This window comes from Dasypus novemcinctus, chromosome 15, assembly GCF_030445035.2.
Source record: "Dasypus novemcinctus isolate mDasNov1 chromosome 15, mDasNov1.1.hap2, whole genome shotgun sequence".
Taxonomy (NCBI): Eukaryota; Metazoa; Chordata; class Mammalia; order Cingulata; family Dasypodidae; genus Dasypus; species Dasypus novemcinctus.
In genome coordinates this window covers 3,105,303-3,123,254 of record NC_080687.1, presented here as the reverse complement: position 1 = coordinate 3,123,254, position 17,952 = coordinate 3,105,303, and the positions used below count along the sequence as shown (strand labels likewise).

The 17,952-nt window shown below is 54.3% G+C and overlaps 1 protein-coding gene across 1 annotated transcript in view; it reads right to left on the bottom strand.

The window, feature by feature from the left end:
* The window catches only part of SMAD9 (SMAD family member 9), a 74,002-nt gene extending 60,654 nt beyond the window's left edge, over positions 1-13,348 (bottom strand). The window contains 1 exon segment of the mRNA XM_058276939.1: positions 13,228-13,348. The gene's annotated coding sequence lies outside the window, so the exon portion shown is untranslated.
* Positions 13,349-17,952: the final 4,604 nt, after the last annotated feature.

The window sequence follows — 17,952 nt, the reverse complement described above, 5'->3', positions numbered from 1 at the left end:
CCAAAGTCCGTGTTCTTGCGCATCGGGGTCCTGCCAGGTGGTGCGGCAAGTGCTCACGACTGAGCATTCGGAGCAGCGGCTCAGGCCCAGGAAGCGCACACAGTACTGGATGCCCGGTCACTCCTACATGCTCGTGCCTGGAGCAGGTACAAAGGCCCAAAGCGTGATGCCGACTGGACTTTGGCAATTGGAGGGATGCTGAACCCAGGAATTATGAAAAAAGTGTTTTCACAAAAGCATTAAATTTAATTTTTCAAAAAATATAATTTAAAATTCAGCTTCAAGTCATCCTTACTTAAATCTTTATATTATTGATTTGTATTTTGCCTTCAACTTTTTTTTAATTGTGGTAACAAAATTGACCATTTTAACCATTTTAAGTGTATAATTTTGCCTTTTCCTTTTAATTGGTAATTTCAAATTTTTTAGAATTTGGAAAACTTTTTAAAAGCATATGAAAAATAATTTTAATTGCTTAAGTTACCTAGTTTATTGTAAATGAAAATATACTTTAAATGTTTCTACTTTTGAGTATTATTACAACTTTTTTAATCCATTAGGTCATTTTATGCTGAAAGAACACAAAATGATTGGCAAATAATAATTTTGCTGAGATGAAGCCAAGAAAAATAAACTTTTTGAAATATATGAATTATATATGTTGTCAATTATTACTCAGCCAAACATATCTAGACCATCAAAAAAAAAATCCAAACATGTACAATAAAATAATTTCCACCTTTCAGTTAAACTTTTTATACTCAGTTTTTTAAAAACTCCTGACATTATGAAAGTGTACTTGGCAAGGTAGGAGGACAGAACAGACTGGAACCATTCACTGGCTTCCTTGGCGCCTTTTCACCGCTCTGCAGAGCTCCTGGGTTCTGTGGGGTGGCTCAAGGCCATGCCAGCTCCTGAAGCAAATCAGGGTCCCTGGGGCCTCAGGACCTGCCCACACCTCCCGCTCTGAGCCGAATACTCATTCTCCTCCCTCCTCCCCTCCCTGGCTCATCCTTGGCTCAGAAATGCAATTCTTCCTGGAAGCATTTCATGCCAGTCTTCTGTGCTCTCCAGCTGCCCTTCTGAATTCCGTGAGGGAAGGCTGAACTTGAGCTGTGGTCAAGAGTGCACACTGACTTCCCAGGCAGGGGGCCCTGGAGGGTCGGGCAGCACCTCCTGCCCCCTGGAAGGCATTCCCGTGAAAGACCAGCGTGCTCAAGACAGCAGCCGGCCTCTGGAAGCTAAAGCACAGGGGCTCGCTCCCCGGGGACCAGCTGCTGACCCGTTCTGAGCCCTAGCTTTCTCCTTGGTAAATTGGGGCTAAAATCACCCATGTCACAAGATTGTTTTGAGGAGTAAAGGAGATACTGTAAATGCTTATTAGCACCACAGTGCCTAGCAAAGGGCTCAAGACATCTAAGCTCTCCATGTCCTTCTGCACGTGCCGTGGCTTTTTCCAGGTGTTCTCCACTCACCCCAGACCAGGCTAATTAAACTTGCAATAATGTCCAGGCCATAGTGATCTTCCACATCTATGAACTCCATTTGCATACAGTCAATAAATTTAATAGCTTCATGTATGCAAATTCTAACTCCCTAGCTAAACTGTAAGCTCAGTAAACTATTGTGAACTTAAGATCTTGTACTTCTTGTGAAATGTGCATTTTTTTTAAGTTAGGGTTGCTGCTAGATTTTCAATAAACTGATCAACACATCAAAAGCAAAACTAGAGTCAAGCCTCTAAAGATCCTATTCTAATCTACTTGCTTTCCAACTCTTTTTTAACTCAAATGCAAGATTTTAAAATGTGGGCACCAAGAAAATTAAATAAAGACTCTAGGGAATGGCAGCTAATTTTTTTCAATGATCCAAATTTCTAGAGCTACAAAGGCCAAATGGTCCTTTTAGTTCATGTGAGGAATAAATGCTGTCACTGAAAGTTCTGTCACACACCGCATTGTTACCGCATACACTGGACAGAAAGCCCTTAATCTAACTATGATTCGTTTAAAATTAATGTGACCTAAGATTGGTAGGTTTTAGAAACACAGAATTTTTTCCTAATGATTGATTCTTTTTATCTACGTCACCTTTTCTTATGAAAATCTACATAATTAATTCTTTTTAAAAATTTTATGGTAACATACACACAACATGAAATTTCCCATTTAAACCACTTTCCAGAATTCATTCTTATAAGTGAAAAGCTGTGTACAAATACACTTGAAAAACAATTGAAAAACTTTCCATTAAGAATCCCGCCCAATTAGTGGCCTCTAATTTTTAGATCAAAAGCCTCTGATTTTAATTAGCAGATCTCGTCCCCTGCTGCGTGGAGGCCTCGAGGAACCACGGGCTCCTGCGCAGGGGCGGCTGCCCCGCGCCCCGCGCCTCCTCCTCCCCGCCACGCAGTCCTGCGCTCCCGCCTCCGCTTTCTTCACTTAGTGCAGATTCATGTAAACATATCAGTTTTCTCTCATGGTGGTGGTTTGGGGGCAGGAGGGATGTACTGTTTTAAAAATAACATTGGCTTCTACACTATGGAAAGAAGAATATTCAACAATCGCTGGAGAGATTATTTTAAAAAATAAGACCTATTATCTACCTCAGAACCAGCCACTGCAATTTGACATGCCATTAATCCATGTTACGCAGCTTTATTTTCTCGGAATCAGCTATTCTCACAATGCAAACTACAAAACTCTTTCAGGTACAACAAACAATTAAGTTCGCTGGATTCGATAACTCTGAGTCTTCTGAAAGCAGAAATATCAATTTCTTTTCATGTAACAACACATCTGGTATCTAACCTTGGGTTAAAAACCTACTCATGTCCCAGACTGTGTGACTTTAAATACTTGGGAAATTTCACACAATCTGGAGCTCATTCCTGCCTACAAGTGACTTCCCGTGATCCCCCTGGGATAGGGACAGAGCAGAAGCTACTGCACGACAAGATCATCATGGGGTTAAATCGCAAACTCGCCGCAGGATACAAAACTGAGCGCAGGATACAAAACTGAGCTCGACAGGACTTGAAGCCGCTTTGGTAACTACCGGTGTTGCACCTTCACTGCTGGATTTGGGTGTCACGTGGCTGAAGAAGAGCCAAACGATCTGGGACTCCTCCAATAACAGCCCGCAAGTCCGCACAGCGCAAAAGGCACACACGATCTCGCGCCAAGTGGAAACCCTCCCACGACGGCCGGGGGCCTTTTATACTAACCCTGCCTTCCACATCAAGCCGGCCGCCTGCCTGGGGGTGGAGGCTCTGCCCAACACAGTCGGGCAGCTGAGGCAAGGCTGGAGCTGGCAGCGGGCAGTCGTGCCCCTCGGCGCGGGCGCTGCTGAGCTCGGGCCGTCCTGTCCACTCGCAGGCTCTGACAGTGGGGCTGCCCTGTCGGCGTGGAGGAGACACGGCGTCTCAAGGCTCAGGGGGATTTAAAATTACTATTTTGAAATGAAGAGTCGAGATATACTTTTGCTTTTTTGTTTTTTTTTTTTGTTTTACCTTTTTTATTGTATTTTTTTGAAGATACACAGATCACAAAAATGTTACATTAAAAAATATAAGAAGTCCCCATCTACCCCACACCCCACCCCACTCCTCCCACATCAACAACCTCTTTCATCATCGTGGCACATTCACTGCATTTGGTAAATACATCTTGGAGCACTGCTGCTCCACGTGGATAATAGTTTAGTGTAGTTTACACTCTCCCCCAGTCCATTCAGTGGGTTATGGCAGGATATATTATGTCCAGCATCTGTCCCTGCAATATTATTTAGGACAATTCCAAGTCCTGAAAATGTCCCCACATCACATCTCTTCTTCCCTCTCCCTGCCCTCAGCAACTACTGTGGCCACTTTCTCCACATCAGTGACACCGTTTCTTCCATTACTAGTCACAATAGTTCCATAGCAGAACACCAGTCAGTCCACTCTAATCCATATTTTATTCCTCCATCCTGTGGACCCTGGAATGTGCTGTCCACTCCACCTCTAAGTCAAGAGGGGGCTTAGATCCCACATGGATGCTGGATGCGGTTCTCCTGCTTGCAGTTGTAGGCACTCTTGGCTCCCTGGTGTGGGGGTTGACCATCCTCACCTCCCTCTTAACTGACCTGGAGACATACCTTTGTTGCTGCTGGTTTCCACTCCTTTGGGAGACAATTATTATTCATTGCCTGTTTGGTATTTATTTATGATGGTACTTAGTAAAAGGAAGTAGCCTAGGCTCAAGGGCAGTAACAGATGAGAGGCAACGGAGTGAAACAAACCGAAAAAGGCTAAATGTTCACATCAAAAAACCAATTTCTCAACATGCCATCTCGTTAGGAACTAAACTTATGACATCACCGCCACTAAAAGCTGTTCCCACTCACTCATTAGGGCTGGTGACAAATTTCTCAGTCAATAATCTATACTATCTGTGACGGTTGGAGATGATTTTTGTGAATCCCAAAAAGAGAAAGATTATGTTTGTAAGTTAAGCTGTTCTTCTGGGTGTGAGGCCCTTTGATTGCATTAAATCCAGAGAGCGGCCTCTGATTAAGTTGCGTGATAAAATCAGTTCAGGGTTTCTGATTGGGCTTCGGCATAAGGCGTGACTCGGCTCGAGCCCCCGCCCGCTTGGTGGCCCATATAAAAGGACACTCGCTCAGGACACAGGGCAGAGCTTGACCGCGCTGAGGAGGCAGAGGCTTCCTCAGCTGAGGCCCCGGGCGGCGAGCCGGGCTCTGCGCGCTGACGGCCGAGATGGAGAGAGTCGAGAGGCATGGAGGAAGTGCTGGGATTCGAGCCTTGTGCCAGCTGCAGCCGAGCTGGGAAGAAGCAGGGCCCACGGAGCCCCCGAGAAGAGGAGGCCGAGGGTCCGGCCAAGGCCGCCCGCCATCTGGCTTCAACGCGGGGCGGCCGGCTTTGGCGAGGACGCGGCGGTGAGCCGGGCCGTTGAGGGCCCTGTGACTGGGAGCTTCCACCCCCAGTAAACGCCCTTACAAAAGCCAGCAGAACAACGAGCAGCAAAGCAGCGGCTACCTGCCAAAACCCACGCTCACAGGCTGTACAGAAAAGATCACGCCACACCAACTGTCATTACGTCAGACGCCTGGTGGCAAACTCCCCGCGAGCCGCCACCGCGCGTGGGAAGCCCCGGCCCCCTGTGCTCCGGGCCTGAGGGCCAAGGGCGAGTCGCGCGGATTCCAACGGGGCCCTTGGGGCTCTGGAGACACCGAGGGGCCCGAGAGCCCAGGGTGGGGACGGGGACAGAGCTGGGCCAGGGAGGGCAACGAGGCGCGCCTGCCCCCCGCCCTGGCCTGCCCCCCCCAGAGCAGCCCTGGCCCTTCTGCTCTACCTCAGGGGCCTCCTTGGAGGAAAGAGCCCGATGGTTAAAGCTTTTTAGAATTAAAATCTGCCTCCACTGACCTCCACACTGCAGCACCCGCAAATGCAGCATGTCCCAGCCTGCGGACGGAGACCACCAGCTCGCTGCGCGTTAGCCAGGGGTGGCCGGCTCCGCCCTCGCGCCACTGGCTGCACCGCCATGTGACCACCGGTGACCAGGGGGCTCTGCCGTGTGACCACCAGTGTCCAGGCGGCTATGCCATCTAACCACTGGTGACCAGGGGGCTCTGCCCTCTAACCACCGGTGACCAGGGGGCTCTGCCCTCTAACCACCGGTGACCAGGGGGCTCTGCCGTGTGACCACTGGTGACCAGGCAGCTCCCTCTCACCTCCGGTGACCAGGCGGCTCCCTCTAACGGCTGGAAGCAGCAGTCACGCCGCCCTGGGCACGAGAAAAGCCCCTCCCCCTCGACCCTCACCCACCAGGAGCCGCGGCCATGAGGGGCAGAGCCAGGGAGAGGGGACAAGTTGCCGTCCACCTTCTCGGGACCCGCTCGGGCCCTGACTGGGTGGCAGCGTCCAGCCCCGGCCCTGCAGCCCCTGCTCTGCTGACGGCCCGCAGGGAAGCCGTCGAGGGCCCCGTGTCCCGCACAGCAGAGGCCCCCGAGAGGGCGCTGGCAGCACCCCCCCACCAGCCCTGCACAGCGCTGGGCGGCCAGAGAGAGCCCTCGAGGGGCGCTGGAGGCGGCGGTCACCAAGGGGCAGGCGTCTGTGCGGCGGGGGCGCCGTCCCGGCCACCGCTGCCGGGGGGTGGAGCCGAGAACCTGGCAGGCAAAGGCCCAGCGCCGGGGGCGGGCGGCAGCTGGCAGAGGCTCAGGTCTCCCCTCCACGGGCAGGTCGAGGGCAGCGGCACCCCGGCTCCACGGGCAGCCCCCCGCCTTCACTCTCCTCCAGGGGCTGCCCTGCTCGTGTGGCTTTCTGCGCAGAGCCTTCCGTCCTCTTGCCCATGGGTGACCCCTCACGGTTCTCCTCTGCCTCTGGATTAAAACCCAGCTTCCCTCTCCTTCCCTCTGCCCCTAAACCCCCACCCTGCCTTACAGAAGAGGGGTGGGGTCACAGGACAAAACGAAGTTATCAGGAACGGACCAGGGAAGCAGACTTGGCCCAGTGGTTAGGGCGTCCGTCTACCACATGGGAGGTCCGCGGTTCAAACCCTGGGCCTCCTTGACCCGTGTGGAGCTGGCCCATGCGCAGTGCTGATGTGCGCAAGGAGCGCCCTGCCACGCAGGGGAGTCCCCTGCGTAGGGGAGCCCCACACGCAAGGAGTGTGCCCCATAAGGAGAGCCGCCCAGCGCGAAAGAAAGTGCAGCCTGCCCAGGAATGGTGCTGCACACATGGAGAGCTGACACAGCTAGATGATGCAACAAAAAGAGACACAGATTCCCGTGCCGCTGATAAGGATAGAAGCGGTCACAGAGGAACACATAGCGAATGGACACAGAGAGCAGACAACTGGGAGCAGGGAGAGAAATAAATAAAAAAATAAATAAATAAACAAAATCTTTAAAAAGAAACAGACCAGACCCCAGGCTGATGCTGGGTGCTGCCCGGGCAGTGAGACACATGGCAACGCATCACAGCAGGTGCCCTAGAAAGGGAGCCCCACGGCCAGCGAGAGGGCGGGAGGTCTGCAGAGGGGGGCCGGGCAGCCCCTCTTGCGCAGGAGGGGCTACCTGGGAAACTAAGAGAAGGCCACGAACCTTCCCTTACCCCCAGTAGACTCGGGGTGCAATTCTGAGGCCGTAAGTTCCCCCAAGAACTTGCGAGAGTCTCTGCTCCTGCTCCGCCTTCTGCTTCACCAGTTTCCAGGCCCAAACCCCATGGAGACCCCACGGAGGAGCACGTTCTAGCTATACTCGTCAGGAGGCGCAGGGGACCCTCTGCAGGGAGGCCTTTTGCTCGGGGAAGGGCTCTGACCCGGGGCAGCGGGGCTCCCGCCTCCCTGGCTGCTCCCCGGGTGGGCCGGGCAAGCCCGGGCCCGGGCCCCTGCATTCGCTGCAGCACGCAGGGCTGGCTGGGGCCTCCCGGGCAGAAGCCCCAGGAGGACCCCAAAGTCCTGGACATCTACAAGGCCCCCTCTAAAGCAATTACCTCCACACAGGCCAACGTCTGAAACCCTGAAACAGCTGTGTTTGGGGGGAAAAATTGAAAGTATGCGTTGAAAATCTTGCAATAAATTCCGACACGGTGAGCAACAGGACCGCCTTGGCACTGCCCGCGTGGCCGACGCCTGCCGCGGGCCCAGCACACGCCCCGTGAGCGGAGAAGCTCCCTGTGAGCCAACTTCTGCCCCTGAAAATGGAACCTGCTGCGCAGGACACCAGGGCGGACCGGCAGCACCAGCACGAAACCCCAGGCCCGAAGCCGCGCCGGCTGGCATCTCGGTGGCCAGGAGCACTCTGGCCGCGCACGTCCTGTCCACGTGGAGACGGGACTCCTTTCCCGCAGAAGCAGCGTCACGTGTGTCATGGACCCCAGCTTCCGCTGGGCCATCACAGCGCGGGTGGGCCCTGGTCCTGGCCCGAGCCAGGGGGTCTGCACGGGGCGGCCAGCGCTCTCTGCAGCCCCCGCCCGGCCCACGGGTAGGGTCCCCGAGCCCCCCGGCCACCCCAGGGCCCTGCTCTAAAGCCACCTGGTCCTCTCCTATCCCAGCCAGCTCCGATTCTCTCACAGGTGATTCACAGCAAAGACGAAAAAGCAAGATGACTAAATGGACTTAGAACCAGGGGTGAGTCGCAGGAGAAACCAGATAAAACGCCCGACGGGGAGCTGGAAGACCGACGCGGCTGCGAGTCCTTTTCTGGGTTGCCGTTATTTTCTGAACTCCGATGTTACTCAGTGAATCCACGAGGTCAGAAAGCAGGCCCTGCACTTCAGCTGACCTCCGCCACCCACCAAACTCTCCTGGAAAACGCCTGCACCTCGCTCGCCCCCTCCCACAGCGCCCGGGGAGGGCGCAGCGCTGGAGGCTCCGGTAACCGCGCCTCTTGTCGCGGGTCTCCCCCTACCTAACGCCGAGCTCCCCACCTCGACCATCAACGCACCCACGCGCCATTCTACGTTACACGGCCTGAACTGCAGTCACTGGGTCACCCGACACGCGCATGTGCACACACACTGCCCAAAGCACGGCCGTAACGGGCAGGCTTCCGGGCATGTGCACACACGTGTGCCCAGGAGCTGGCCTTGGGCTGCGCGTGGCTCCCCATGCAAGGAGCTCCCGGGATCCCATGCTCAACCTCCTTCCAGGCCTGGCTTCTCTCTGAGGGTCTCAGAACACGGCCCCGAGGTCCCCCACACACCGGGGGCCCCGAGCACGTTTGCCCGTGGCGGAGACGCGGGGGCTGGCCTCGCGGCGCGCGCCATCGCCCTGGCGGGATCGAACACGGCTTTCCACCCCGCAGCTCTGAAGCCACCGCGTGAGCGAGGACACACGCCTCCACGACCAAGTCCCTCAAAATTAAGTGTGAAAAAGGGAAGAGGAAATGGTCACACACTAAATATTACATTTCCCCAAAGGGAAATTCACATAGAAAAACTACACCACTACCAGTGATGAAGAAGTCCTAACGACGGACGGTGGGCGATTCCAGCCAATGCGCCTCGCTAGGGAAGGTGGCTGATGATGTGGGAAAGCGTGGGAGAGGGGGAAGGTGGCATATGGGCATTCCCTATTTTTTATGTAACATTTATGTAATCTAAACTGCTTTAAAAATTAAAATAAGCAAAAAGTTAAAATTAAAATAATGGATGGTGATAGTAGCACAACACTTTAAAAGTCACTAAGGTACTGAGTTGTACACTTAAGAATAGTTAGGATGGCAACTTTTAAGTTACATCTGCTACCACAATAAAATAAGAAAAGCAAAACCAAAACAATACCCACCAGTGACATCAGCTAATCAGAATACCAAAAAATATGAGAAAACAATTTTTGAAAGATTTTGGTATTTGATATTTCCCCCCAAAATGAAATCAAAATAGCATCACCGGGAAGCAATCAGAACTCTACAGGTCCTTAACACTTGCTTCATGGGCTAACTTTTTACTTTCAGTTGCATTTGGGTTGGGAGGGAAGAAAATGTTTTCAGTGCTCACGACTTCTCAAGAACAACACACACATGTAATCTGTTTTGAGTTAAGTCGTTCACTTAATTTTAAATTTACACTATAGCAGACTTCTTCTGAGTCTTGGAAAGTTGGTTTTGAATTGGTTACAGCTTCCCAATTAAAACTGCCTAATTCAGGAATGAAATTCTACCTGCATGACTTCTATACACAAATTACATGTTTACATTCCTTTCATTGTTACTACTGAACCCTCCGATAGGACGCGTCCTTTCAGACGGGATTTAGAAACGTTAGTAACCTGACAAGGAAGCACAAAGGGAGAGCCAGCTAAGCAGGCACAGCCGAGACCCGACCAAAGCAGAGCTCCTCTCAGGCGCGGTCTGGTTTGCCCCTTTTCTGAGCACAGTTTGGAACATATCCATGAACACCAGTATTAGTTTTTCTGTGGCTCCTGGGGGCAGAGCGGCGTCGGCATCATCGTGTTAGCAGTGTCCTGCGGCATTGCATCGCATTAGAGCCTGTCCTTCTGCCAAAGGGCTTCCATTGGGTACCTGGTGAATGATGTGGGACACTGCGGACGCAACGAGGAGCATTCCGCTTTCCCGGCGGAAAGCTCAGCCGCCAGGTTCAGGAGGGGGGGGGGCTCGGCTGGAGGCTCCAGAGCTCAGAAGCCAACGCTGGCGTCTGGACAGATGGACCTTCCAGGCTGACGCATGGGGGAAGCCTCTCCGATGGATTTCAGCAGGCCCTGGGCTCGGAGGGGACGTGACCACTTCCCGACCAGGTTCCGTGCGGCCGCTGGGCTGGGCGTAAAGTCAAACCGCCTGTGGCCCCTTCCCTCCCGGGCCTTCGAGTCCAAGGGGAAGGGGACAGGCCAGCGACAAGACGGGATGCCAGAGAGCAGCGTCCGTGGGCTCGGGGGGGCCCTCGGGGGCAGAAAGGGGTGTGGGGGCAGCACCCGAACCGGAGGACAGAGGAGGGAGCCGAGGACGCGCACAGCCCAGAGGAAGGCGGGCCCCAGTGAGCGCGGCGCAGCACGGAGCCGGGCCAGGCGGCCTGAGCGGCCAGGGCGCAGACCCCCGCGCAGGGCACCCGCGCCCGCAGGGATCCACTTCAACGCCGACGAGACCTCCGGAATCTTAGGAACTTCAGCCGGAGCACGTTTCCAAGGAGACGTCATCTACTGGGATATTTATTTTAAAAGTTCGTTTATGGCTGGGTGTGTTTATTTTTTGTGTCCGTGCTCATGATATGGACATTCTCTATGTTAACAGGAAAGTGTCACTAAAGCACACACAGTTGAAAAGAACTGTTTATGAATTTACTGTTTGCTTTTTTGCGTTAAAATAACTTTTCAACTCACTAGCAACAGTAACCAAGGAAATATAAATCCAACAGCCTAGAATTACGACAATTTGAGAAGATTCACGCTTTCAATGTACAGCTATAAATGTAACTATACTGCTTATCCTGGGCCCGCCACTGTTTCTGAATTCCTCTCTAAATGACGGGAATAAACAGAAAGACTGCACTAAGCTTCACTAAAGCTTTCCAGTGTAATGCAGTATGATTTCAGATTATATCATGTGGATGGGTATTATTTCCAAAACATTAAAGCAGAATAGGATGACACTGCGTTTTATTTATTATAGAGGGGATGTCAGGCATAAACCAGATACCACTCACTAAACACCATCTCTCCAAGCTGGCAAAGGAAACTGAAATCTCATTCACCAGAATTAAACTGTTCCCCAAACTGCCACTGGATACTTTAATCTTTTAAAAATAATTTCCTTGCAGAGTTTTGTCTCTTTCAGCTGACCACACAATTAGGAAGTTTAAATTGGCCAGTTATTGCTTTCCTTAGTAATGTTTCATTAAAAAACAAAAACAAACGAAGGAATGAAAACCTCATCTTTCTAATGCCATGCATTGAGATGCAGTAGATACCCGTGAATATTTTCTGATTACTCACGTGATGAAGATATAGAAGTAAAAGATAAAGATTTTCCGAGGAGACAAGTCAAATAGCTCAGGCTGACCTTAAAAGAGTAGTGACAAGATGTGAGAATTGTAAAGCACTGAGGGTTTAACGTGAAACTGGCTCGTACCTTTGACTCTCAGGGTCTGCTTCGCCAAGAGCATGCCCAGCATGCGAGGCGCAACCCCAAGTGTCCCTACACCCCCGTCTTACCCCTTCTCTGCACAACTAGCAGTGGGAGGGGGTGTAAACTACAGTGTAAACTGTCATCCCTGCGCTGGCAGTGCTCCAAAACGGGTGCATCAATTGCAATGAACGAACCACACTAATGAAAGACGTTGTTAACGTGGGAAAGTGGGGGGTGTGGGGAGAGGGATATATGGGAATCCCTTATTTTTTTGTTAACATTTTATGTAATCTAAGTTTCTTTTAAAAACATATATTTTTTAAAAAGGAACATGTTGGTATTCTCTTAAACTGCCTGAAACTCCGAGGCCAAGCATGAAGCAGCGCTGACAAGGATAGCCAGTGGAGCATAAACACGGGGGTCCCGGGCCAGGGGGACTGGGAGGCCCCAGGCTGCCGACAAAGGCAGCCACTCGCCCTCGACGGAGGCGTTTGTTCCCACGAAAAGCGGATTTTCTGGCATTTTCTTGGAAACCTCTGAGGTCTGATATGTAACATGCTGTTTCTCAGCATCCCTTCGCGTGCTCATCTGCAGCACCCTTCTTGGAAACCCACAAACTTGCAGGGGCCCCGAGGCCTGTCCCCGGCCCCCCCCACCCCCCGCAGGCAGGGGCCCCTCCCTCCCTTTAACTCAAGATCACTTTCTAAAACCTGAGGTCCCTGCCTTCGCTCGCGCGGGACCGGTCCTGAGCGGGGGCCCGCGGGGCGGGGGGGGGGGGGGGGGCGGCTGTCGCGCCAGGGACCCCGCGGGGTCGCCGCCCCGGCCGCGGGGACCCAAGGTGCCGGGAGCCGCGCGCACCGGCCCGCACCGGCCCCGCGGGCTCCCGCACCTGCCGCCCAGGCCGGCCCACTCCGGGGTTCTCAGGAGCGCCACCCCCGCCAGCTGGGCGTCGCGTTCCGTGTCCCCCCGCCGGCATTTCCAGGTCCCCCGCGAAGGACGAGGCCAGAGGAGCGCCGGGAGCCCCCGGGAGGCCGCCCCGCGCCCCTGGCCTCTGCGGGGAGCCCCCGGGAGGCCGCCCCGCGCCCCTGGCCTCTGCGGGGAGCCCCCGGGAAGTCGCCCCGCGCCCCTGCCCTCTGCCGGGGAGCCCCCGAGAGGCCGCCCCGCGCCCCTGTCCTCTGCGGGGAGCCCCCGAGAGGCCGCCCCGCGCCCCTGTCCTCTGGCGGGGGCCCCCGGGAAGTCGCCCCGCGCCCCTGCCCTCTGCCGGGGAGCCCCCGGGAGGCCGCCCCGCGCCCCTGGCCTCTGCGGGGAGCCCCCGGGAAGTCGCCCCGCGCCCCCGCCCTCTGCGAGGAGTCGGTGCCAGGTCCAGGAGCTCGGGGCGCCAACTTGGCGCGCCCCGCCGGTGAGCGCCCCCCGCCCCCAGGCACCCCCGCCGGCCACGCCGCGCGCCCCCGCTCCCCGCCGGCGCCCCTGCCCAGCCCCGGCCCCCGCCGCCCGCCAGGCGCGCGTTCCCCGCCGGAACCCCGCGCCCCCATCCCTGACGGGCCCCGCCGGGAGGGCGGAGTGACGACGACGAGCCCGCCAAGCCCGGGAGGGGGACCCCAGGACGCCCCGGCCCGAGCCCCGCGCGCCCGGGTCGTCTCCTACCTGTCGGCTCGGGCCGCCGCGTCCCAGCGCGGCCGCCGGCTCCGGGCACCGCGCGCCCACCCACCACGGGCTGCGGGACCGAGACGGCGGCGGCCCCGCGGGCGTCAGCCAGGCTGGAGCCGCCGAGCGCAGCCCGGGGCGCGCCCGCCCCGCCCCGCCGCCCCCGCCGCCTGGCCCGGGGGGACCCGGAGGAGGAGCGAGGGGGAGCGGGGGAGCCGGGGGGGTGCCCGGGGGAGGCGGGGGAGGGGAGAGCGGGCGGGGGAGCCCCGGGGCGGCGCGGGGAAGGGGCGGCCGGGGAGCCGCCTTCGGGGCGCTGGAGGCCTGGCGCCGCCGCGGTTTTCGCGGGGAGGGCCCCGCGCCCAGGGCCCCCCTCCCAGGGTCCCCCTCCCAGGTCCCCGCGCCCAGGGGCGCGCGCGGCCGCCCGCCTCTTCCCACCCGGGCCCGGCCTTCGCCCGCGGGGAGCCCGCTCTGTGAGGCGGCCCCCCCCCTCCTGCAGCTCCCCTGGGTGCCTGGGTCCCCTGGCCCCTCGCAGGGGCCGAGGACGCGGCACCGGGCAGGGCCCAGCCCGCAGAGCCGCCCCCACCTGCCGCGGGCCGGGCGGGCACCGCCCCTGCACCCCTGCCCGCGCCTCTTCCCGGCGTCGCGCGCTGCCTCTGAGCAAGTGTCTTCTTCAAAACGGCCTTTGTCGCAGGACCAAGGGCCAGGCTTGGCCCCAGACCCCAGGCGGCTTCCCCGCGCGCCCCTGCCCGCTGGGGCGCGGGGCGGGGGCTGCTGGCAGCTGGGGGGGCCGCCGGGCCTGCGGGGGGGCCCGTGCCCGGAGCTGGGGGGCCGGGAAAGCTGGCTCTTCAGTGGGACCCAGGCCCAGGGCGTGGCCCCTCTGTCCCGGGAGCTGGGCTGAGGCCACTGAGGGAAGGTGTGCGCAGCCCAGGCGGGTGGTCGTCCTGCCGCAGGGGCCCTCGTGAGCGGGAGGAAGTGCAGACAGAGACAGGCCTCGGGAAGCAAAGGCTGGACGCCGGGAACTGCACAAGAGGGCAGCGAGCAAGGAGCCCGCGACCTTGCCATGGGACAGGCTCAGGACAGGGATGTCCAGGGCCATCTCAGCCAGAAAGCCAGAAAGCCTCTTGGCATGCCTCCACTTGGACTTTCTTGGAGCCTCAAAACCATGAGCTAAGAAATCCCACGGCAGCGCAGGCCCATTCTGCCGTCTCGCCTGGCCAGCCTAGAAAAGGAGAACACCTGGCGTTTAAGAACTGGCCTCAGGGAAGTGGATGTGGCTCAACTGATAGGGTGTTTGCCTACCATATAGGAGGTCCAGGGTTCAAACCCAGGGCCTCCTGACCGGTGTGGAGCTGCCATGCAGGGGTGTCCCCCTCGTAGGGGAGCCCCACACACAAGGAGTGCACACACGGGGAGAGCTGACGCGGCAAGATGATGCAACACAAAGAGACAGATTCCTGGTGCCGCTGATAAGGATACAGGCAGACACACAAGAACACACAGCGAGTGGACACAGAGAGCAGACCACTGGGGGGGGAGGGGTGAGAAATAAATCTTTTTAAAAAGATAAAAATAAAAACCGGTGTTAAGCAAAGGCAGTGCCCGGTGCACCCTGGCCCTCCTCTTTCCTGAGCGCAGGGCAGACAAGAATCGTCCGGCCCTGCAGCGGCTGGCGCTGCGGCTGACACCGCGGCACTGCGAGGGAGGAGGGCCTGCTCTTTCTGCACGGTCTTATTCACGTCCCAGGAAATTTTTGCACTCTGATGACTTTTTCACACCTGTAGCAGTTTGATGTTATTGATGAATTCCAAAAAAGAAATATTGGATTGTATTTGTAAACTGATCTCTTCCTCTGGGCATTTGAGATTATATTGGATTCAGAGGTTTACCTGATTAAGTATGTAAACCTCTGGTGCCAGTAGGGCGTTGAGTCCCCGCCCCTTGGTGGGTGGGGACTCACAGCTAAAAGGCAGAGGACAGAGTGGAGGGTTCTTGATGTTGGAGTTTGATGCTGAAGTCTTAAGCTGGAGCCCCAGTGAAAGAGACAGAGCTGTTCACCTGACAGTCGAAAGCTGACCTTGTGGAGGAAACAGAGGCGCTGAGCCCAGAGGAGCCCAGGAAGCCTGAGCCCTCGCAGGCGTCGGCAGCCATCTTGCGCCAACGTGAAACTAGACTTTGGTGAAGAAAGTAACTTATGCTTGATGGCCTGGGATCTGTAAGCTCCTACCCCAAATAAATACCCTTTATAAAAACCAACCAATTCCTGGTATTTTGCATCAGCACCCCTTTGGCTGACTAACACAGAATTTGGTACCGAGGTGTGGAGAAGTGCTTTTGCAATTACCAAAATGCTGGGAACAGTTTTATAAATGGCTAAAGAATATTTTTTGGAGGAATTGTGAGATGCTTGATGGGAAAGGCCTAGATCGCTTTGAAGAGACTGTTGATACAATATGGATGCTAAAGAGACTTTTTATGATGCCTTAGAAGTAAATGATGAAACTATTTTTGGAAACTGGAAGAAAGGCTATCCATGTTTTAAAGTTGCAGAGAACTTAGCAAGATTAACTCCTGGTGATTTATGGAAGGCAGAATTTGAAAATGATGAACCTGGGCATTTAACTGAAGAAATTTGCAAAGTAAACCCAGATAATATGACTTGGCTTCTGCTTGCAGCTTATAGCAAAATGCTAGACGAGAGAGATATGCTGAGGATGGAACTGTTGGGCACAAAGAAAACAAACTGATTCTGGAAATTCCAAGCTTCTGGAAATCAAGCTTCCAGGTGAAAGTGCCCCATTAGAGACCTTAACTAAACCTGGACCCTGTAAATCAGGACTGAAGGTACAGTCATCTAGGAAAGACTTGTGGAAAGTCTTACTGTCTGATGGCTTTGACCCCTGCTTCCTGCATGCTAAATCAACAAGGTTTTTGAGAGAGCTGTATGAACAAAACCACTGTCAGCCCAGAATAAAAAGGACATGGGAGGGAGAGATTGAAGGAGAAACAGCTTTGAGAGGAAAACCATGGAAGCTGGGATCTGGAATTAGGACATCACCTTGGGCCAAGAGAGGAACCCCACCCATGTGTACAGAGAGGGTGAGTTTGCCCCAGCAGTTGAAGAGGGTGGATGTTCCTGTCCGATGTTCTGAGGGAGTTTTGCTACCTCGGGGAACAGAGGGTGGAGCACATTCCCCAAGGATTAGGGCAGTTAACGTCAGCACCCCACAGGTCTGAGAGGGATAGACCTGTCCCACAAAGGTGAGGGAAGGCAGGTGGTTGCCTTGTTGCTCTGAGAGGGTTGAGCCTGCATGCCAAGGGTTAAGGGAATATTGTCTTCACATCACTGTATGAGGGGGGTTAAGACTCTAACCCAAAGATTGGGTGAGGTGTGGCAATCACCCCAATACTCTTGAAGGGAGAGGTCTGGCGCTTGGTTGACACCCAGATGCTTGATGAGGGTGGAACCAAGAAAATGGCCGTTGGGCAAGCCTGTGGAAGGGGTGGGTTCCCATAAGGCACCAAGGAGAGGAAGCCATCATCTTGAGAATGACACTCAGGCTGAAATGAATGGAGGATGCCCTGCAGGTTTACTGAACTGTAGAGAAACCATGACTCAGGTTTCCCTCCCAATTTCTCCTTATTGTAATGAAAATGCTTATCCTTTGTCCATTTGTGTATTGGAAATAGATGAATTGTTTTGTAAGTTTCAGAGGTCTATAGCAGGCAGGACTTTGCCCCAAGACAAACTGTATTTCTTTAAATTGATTGTGGTATGATTTAGTACTTGCATGGTAACTGATTTAAGGTTTTTGTTTTTGTTTTTAATATTGTAATGTCTTTTTGGAATTCAGAGGGTGGAGTATAGCAGTTTGATATTATTGGTGAATTCCAAAAAGAAATATTGGATTATGTTTGTAAACTGATCTTTTCCTCTAGGCATATTAGATTATATTGCATTCAGAGGTTCCCCTTGGTGGGTGGGAACTCACAGATAAAAGTCGTGGCAAAGGACAGAGTAGAGGGTTCTCAATGTTGGGGTTTTGCTATTGGAGTTTGATGCTGTTCTTGAGCTGGAGCCCCAGAGAGAGAGACAGAGCCGTTCGTTTGATAGTCTACAGCTGACCTTGTGGAGAAAACAGGTGCTGAGCCCAGAGTGTTGCAGCAAAACCAGGAGTTCTAAACTGTAGAAGAAACCCAAGACCAGCACTCCAGAGAGATGGAGGAACGGTTTTACTATGTGCAGGCCCAGAGGAGAGTCAATCTCCAAATTCTGAGCCCCATTTGTCAATTTTCATAGGTTTATATAGGCTTTCAGGTGGGATCAGCATAACTTTTGCTCATTGGCTAAGACGTTGCTAAGCAAAATTTTGCAAGTGGGGTTACAGAAACTGAATGCAGCTGCAAGACTGTGCTTTTGCAGGCTGATTTACAGATGCTGGGACAGAAGTTACTTTTTAGATGTCTTCCTGCTCAGCCATGTTTTCACAGGTTGATTTACAGAAGCAGAGGGCAGGAGTCATTCACTTGATATTTTCCTGCAAGGCCATGTTTTCACAGGCTGATTTACGGAAGCAGGGGCAGGAGCGACTTGTTAGATTTTTTTGTAAGGTTATGCTTTTTATTTTTCAACATTTCCCCCCTTTGATGCCCCTATATTCTTTTTATATGGTGTCACTCATGATAAGTAGCTTATAGTCTCTTACGACCAGAACTCTTGCTGTTGCT